Source organism: Microtus ochrogaster, unplaced genomic scaffold (assembly GCF_000317375.1).
Source record: "Microtus ochrogaster isolate Prairie Vole_2 unplaced genomic scaffold, MicOch1.0 UNK97, whole genome shotgun sequence".
NCBI classification, from domain to species: Eukaryota; Metazoa; Chordata; class Mammalia; order Rodentia; family Cricetidae; genus Microtus; species Microtus ochrogaster.
Window position 1 is genome coordinate 108,706 of NW_004949195.1, and position 6,865 is coordinate 115,570.

Consider the following 6,865-nt stretch of genomic DNA (forward strand, 5'->3'; position numbering starts at 1 on the left):
AAAAAAAAAAAAAAAAAACTTTAAGACCATACACACACACACCTATATATTTTTGCAGGGCTGTTAAGACTGTTCAGTGGTCAAGAACACCGGCTGTTCTTGCAGAGGGCCTGGGCTTTAGCACCCTCATATTCTACATCTGTAAACTCCAGTTTCAGGGGATCCAACACCCTCTTCTGGCTCCTCAAGCACCAGGGATACAGTTGGTACACAGACATACATGCAAGAAAATACCCATATGCAGAAAATTAATTAAATATATATATATACATACATACATACACTTTGGGAAATGATGTGCCAGTGGTATCTAGAATGGCTGCATCCATTAGACTGTTCTAGTGCTTGCTTTGTTCCAATCATATTATGAAGCAGACAGTGAAGATACAGAGTGGTGCCCTCAAAAACCTCACAATCCAGTTGGGAGAACAGACAAAACACAATTCAATATATTACCACTGCTACAATAACAAAGATATATGCAAATGCTCTCAGGAGCAAATAAAAGTACCATGATCTAAAGTATTTAAGAAGCAGGGATTAGCCAATCAACAGGAGGCAGAGGATATTTCAGTCAGCCAAATAGCCCTGAGAATAGAAACAGCCCTGGCAAAGAGGGGAGGATAGGACTCCAGATTAGGTATAAGCATATAAGAAGTTCAGTGCTGTAGAGCTTAAAGGGGTGGGAAAGAGGAGGGGCAGTGAGGAGGAAAAAAAGCATCAGGCTTGCTAAAAGATCCTAGTGAATTGGAGGAAGGGCACCACTTTGAGAAACTGTTTTACTGCCAGGTGACAGGCAGTAAGGCCTCGCGTGCAGGGAAACAGAGTTAGAATGAAGTGGTGAGGCTAAAATCCAGACACACCGAGAGTGATACTACACTGACTAGCATCTGACTGAAGGTGAAGGTGAGGAAGGAGTCCAAGAAGGGTCTCGGGTTTCAAATTTAGTCACAGCTAGGGCAATGAGAACACAAAGAAAGAACATGGCTTTACACGCGTTGAGCATGAGAAGCTGCTGAGGTGTCCCTACGAGCCCCTCCAGCAGAGTACTAAAATAGATTTCACTCCTGCTCTTGCCATCCCCTCCCCGCCCCAGAGAAGTGATGGCTAACACTAAATGCACTGCTGGCGTAAACAAAACTTGTTCCTAAAGGAAGACTCAAGACAGATCCCAACACATGCCTAAACTCAATGGATAGATAGGCAGTGGAGCTGGCAAAGCCAAAATGAAGCCCAGGGTGAAGGAACTAGGAAAAGCATGCTCCCCACTAGGAAATTCAAGGAAACTGGTGCCTGACATAGGACAGAAATTCCTGAAAAACATCACATGTTGCAAATTTAGTAAAGGACAAAGAAATACCAGGAAGGCTGGAGCAATTAAGCACCTTCAAGGCACTGCATGTAGTTAAACAGAGCTAAAAAGAGAGATTGGGTGGATACCAAAATCACTCTGTTCAATTGCTATTATTTACAAAGGCTAAATATCAATGTGCCAGTAAAAATAAATATGAACTAGTATGAAATTTGTATTAATCTTCCTTCTAGTTCACATTCAAGGATGACTTTGTTCACTTTACAGAAGTAAATTACAGCAAAATAGATTAAGTTTGCTCCAAAAGAAATTATTACTATCTTACAATAAGGGCTGCCTGGAGAGCTGGCTCCCTGATGAGCACTTACTATTTTGGCATGAGAGTTCAGTTTCCAGCACCAATGGGAGGCAGCTACAAATATCTGTAACTCTTAACTCCAGGGCATCGAATGCCCTCTTACGGATTCTGAGGGTATCTGCACTTATGTGCACATAGCCATAAACACACACACACACACACACACACACACACACACACCACACACGCATGCATGCATTTACAACATCTTTTTAAAGTTTTAATTTTTAAAAACGTATAAAAAGCAGATCTTACAATACTGTCCTTCATCCCTAAATACAAAGTTTTAAAAAGTATATTATCTAGTCCCTTTTCTCAAATAGTATGTATGGAACTTTACCTGCCAATCACATGACCAGCAACACTGCAAGGCATCTCAACAGAGCTCATATATTTTAAAACAGTATACACGTAGATTGGATTGTTGAACATCATGGCACTCTATTTCAGACAAGTGAAAAGAAACTCACTTAGGAAAGCACTAGAAAATAGCAAACAATAGTACAGAACACAGGCCAGTCAGCAAAGACTTTATGGGGACCTTCTGAAAGGTCCGTTCAATCTTATTGATTCTAGAGGCAGATGGAGAAGTCTGAGTAGTGAAGAGCTTACATGAGTAAACCCAACTCAAAGGACAGCCAGTGAGTTATAATAGAATTGCATGGACAAAGTCATAGAGAATGACTTACCAATAGAATGTCTACAGATAAAGAAACAATCTTGGAATTGCTAATTGAATTTGAAAATGAAAAATGTGTTTTATCCTTGGTACTAAATCTAAAGTATAAATGTTTGAGTGTTTGCTAACCCAAGAATATGGGTTATCATTTCCTTGATAAAACAATCTCGCTTTTAATAAGAACAAAACCTTACAAGAGGAAAAAAAGGCAAAGAAATTCAATGATAAATTGTGTGTGATTAGCAAGGTTTTAAAGGACCAAAATAAAAATGCTATGATATGGTCCTTCAGGCGTGCTCACTCAGGGCAAGCTGTACTTTCCATCAGTGGAGGAGAGCACGCTGAGCAAAACTTCCTTCTGATTTAGAGTCGCACTGCTCTGACAGCCCAAGTTCCCCGACAGCATACAGGATGGCCATGGCCAAATAATAATTCATATTAACTCTTAACATCATAAATACTCATTAAGTATTAAGGTTTCTGTCTTAGTTACTGTTCTGTTGCTATGAGGAGAGTTCATGAGCCAAGTAATTTACAAAAGAAAGCTTTTAATTGGGGGCTTGCTTACAGTTTCAGAGGGCTAAACCAAGACCATCATGGCCCAGGGTGCTAGGCAGGCAGGCAGTTGAGAGCTCACATCTGATTCGCAAGTTTCAGGCAGAAAGAAGGAAGAGCAACTAGGTCTGGGGTGGGCTTTTGACACCTCAAGTAATACATCATCTCCAACAAGCCAACACCTCCTAATCCTTCCTAAGTAGTTCCACCAACTGGGACCAAGCACTCAAACATATGAGCCTCATTCAAACCATCAGGCTTTTGTTTGTTTGTTTGAGGGTTTTGTTTTGTTTTTTTATTTTTGGTTTTTCGAGACAAGGTTTCTCTGTAGCTTTGGAGCCTGTCCCGGAACTAGCTCTTATAGACCAAGTTGGCCTCAAACTCACAGAGATCCTCCTGCCTCTGAGTGCTGGGATTAAAGGAGTGCACCACCACCATACAGCAAACCATCAGTTTCTTAACTTGTTATTATTAATTATTGATAAAAATGTCATACCCATGCCATCCAGACAGCTCAGTGAGTAAAGAAGCTTGCCACCAAGGTTGGCAACCTAAGTTTGATCCCTACCCACCCATGGAAGAAAAAAACAAACTCCTTTAAGCTGTCCTCTGACTTCCAGAAGTATGCTATGGGGCACATGCACCAAAAGAAATAAATAAAAATTTAAAAAAATTCCAATGCAAAAACAGAAGTCATCTCCTTGAGGAGTGCATAAACAAGACAAGGATAACGTGGGTTCCAGTTCCCTTCATGTCGTGTTTTAGAAGAACTCACACCGGGCGGTGGTGGCGCACGCCTTTAATCCCAGCACTTGGGAGGCAGAGGCAGGTGGATCTCTGTGAGTTCAAGGCCAGCCTGGTCTAGTTCCAGGACAGCTCCAAAGCCACAGAGAAACCCTGTCTCAAAAAAAAAAAAAAAAAAAAAAAAGGAGAACTCACTAAGCAGAATATGTCTGTTTTGCACACCTTTCTATATTTGAAAAGAAAAAACAACTTTCTTTAAAACAAAAAAAAAAAAAGCTTTAGTCAATGCTTTATATGAAATATAAAGAGATCCAAATTCAGACCTGTTTCCTCTTCAACGTCTTTCTAGGTTGGCTATAAAAACATGACTCCCTTACCCAAGCTTCAGGTCACTACAGTTCCCTACCTCCGCCTGTGCCCAATTATCCTCTTCTGTGAACTCCACAGGAATAAGAATGGGGAAGAGGAGAAAGAACAAGAGGGAGGGGAAAAAGCTGAGGAGGATCATCCAGACCTCATTTCTGGGAAATCTCTCCTCACAGACAAGATCACAACCCTCTTCCACCAGACCAACTCTACACATTGCTCGATACTTTTTCCACTGCTCTCATCTCGACGCCATCTCTGTCTCTGCGCTGCATAAATTTCTGAGATCTTCCTACTAAGTAAAACCTTCCAAGGGGCACACCTGGCATGTGTATTCTCGGACCAACAGAGGCCATATAGAAGTCTCAGGTTCACCCCCTAATGTCATCACACCTCTTTCTCACCTGGGACTGTATTCACTCATTCCTCATCTGCTCATCTCAAGATTGATACAATATCTGGTATTTTGTCTCTCCAAAATTCTGTCCTCTTGGCAGAATGTCTGTAAGACCTCCCTACAACCCTCTGTCTACTCACTCACAATCCCTGCATAACTGCCTTATTTTCCTTATTTACCAGCTGAATGCATAAACTGGGACTTTTCAATTAGTACTTCTAAAATTCCAAAGGCCTCCTATCTTCTCCTGCATTCCCCTCCCATAGTTAACCCCTTCTGCTTCATTCATTCACTTATTTTTTGCGGTAGGGTGTAGCCAAGGATGACCTTGAACTCCTAACTTCCTGCCTCCTGGTCCCAAGTGCTGGGATTACAGAGATTGCACCCAGACTTCTCCAACTCTTCAGGATCAGTTCATTCCCATTATTAGGAATCAACCAGACCTCATCACTGTTTAGAAGTCAACTTCCTGACCCAGTGTAGGGTTTTCTCACAAACTGACTAGGCAGGCAGAATCTTAGGTCTTTTTGTATGAGCAGGCCAAGCATTATAGGCAACTATCAGTCATCTAGCAAATGAATGCTCAGACATGACCAGCGCATTACATAAATGCTGACATTCTGTGTCAAAGTACTTTTTTCTCTAGTAAAGTAAGGACAATGCCACACCTAACTCATAAGGATTAAATGGGGTAGCAAGCTCTTAGTACAGCACAGTGTCTAACACAGAGAACTACCATTTGAATGCCTGCTATCTCATGTCTTAGTTTTACTAACATATCCTTGGATGTGTAATGTGAGCAAAGTCAGGCAGAATGGCTTGGCAACTCTCCTGTCTTCCTCAAGCCACTGGTTACCTTCTGATGAGCAGTAGCTATATGCTATGGAGCTATCCCATGCAAAAGGCCTTACTAGGTATCTCACTAAACAAACTTGAAGTAAATTATGACAAAAATTTACACCAACATCCAGAAGAGAAAAGAATGAACACGCAATACGAGCATCCACACAAACTATGCAGGTTTTGCTTACAGTAATAAAAGGCAGCTTCAAGAAAAATCACCGGTGGGACTGGGTGTGGTGGCCCATGCCTGAAATCCCAGCTATTGGGGAGCCTGAGGCAGGATTATTATTGTATGCTTGACCAGCCTGCCCTGCAATGAGGCCCTGTCTCGAAAAGAAAACAAACAAATAACAAAAAAGGCCAGAGAGATTACTGGTGAACACAAACACAGAAATTACTGGTGGAAAAAGATCAAAACTGTCTTATTTAAAAAAAAGATCTCTGTGAGTTCGAGACCAGCCTGGTCTACAGAGCTAGTTCCAGGACAGGCTCCAAAGCCACAGAGAAACCCTGTCTCGAAAAAAAAAAAAAAAAAAAAAAAAAAGAGAGAGAGAGAGAGAGAGAGAGAGAGACTGATGGCTGTTACAGTTGCTAGGTTTCACTTTTGTTTGGAAGTAGTTCTCAAAAAGGAAACTTAAATGTGATCAGGACAGAGAGATAGATGCAGTCTCACTCAAATGGGAATTCCATAAGATATTCCCCCAGGTTTTTCCCAATTCATACTTAACTCTGTAGCTCTGAGAAATGCCACAGCTTCATCTGCTTCTCTACTAAATCAAACCCTGCTATTTACTAGCCTCTTAGCAAAAATTACAGGACTATACAAATCATATTACCTACTATTAGAATAGAGAAGAGGTTACGGGCTTAAAACTATTCCCCCCATCAAATCAAGAGGTCGAGTCCCCGTGAAGTTTGTGCTATTACACTTCACTGGTTTCAGTAGAAGCAGAGAGACCTCTAGCGCTACCTCAATAAGTGGAGTTTGCAAATAGTAGCAGCTAATGTCACCTTAATGAGACAATGGCAACATGCTGAGTAGCAGCTAACTGAGTGACCACAATGAATGTTTACAGTTTTGCAACCACTTGGAAAATCTACCAGCCTGGTGGCATGTGGTATACACAAGGACGTAGGAATCGATGTATCCAATTCATTTCGGCAAAACGGTCAAAGAAATTATTTCCCTACGAGTCACGCTCCCACTCCAAGAGCTTTAAAAAAAAAGAAAAAGGAAAAAAAAAAGAACCCCAAATCAGAGAGGTCTGCATAACCTCCTTCTCAAAGCTTCAACACAATGGATGGTAAACTATTGTCCACCTTTAGCTCGCTCCAAATGCCAGCAGTCACAGGGGTATGAGCTGCAACAGCTCGGGAAGACTGGTCCAAAGGACAGCACTGGAATATAAGAAAATGGTCTTGGCGCATCCTACCCTCCCCCATCCACCACCCTCAAACAAGTCAGTTACCCGGCTGGTCCCCACCCCCCTCTGAGGGCTGCCACCGCCCGCCTGGGCCCGGCTCGCACAAGGTAGGCGCTGGGACGGAGGCTCCATGTGCGGCAGCGCGGGAGGCTGCACCGGCTGCGGACGCGAGCGGCGGCCGGGCCCC

At 42.3% G+C, this 6,865-nt stretch overlaps 1 protein-coding gene across 1 annotated transcript in view; it reads right to left on the reverse strand.

Moving 5' to 3' along the window:
- The window catches only part of Kpna3 (karyopherin subunit alpha 3), an 81,861-nt gene that overhangs the window by 74,237 nt on the left and 759 nt on the right, over positions 1-6,865 (reverse strand). The window lies entirely within an intron of this gene.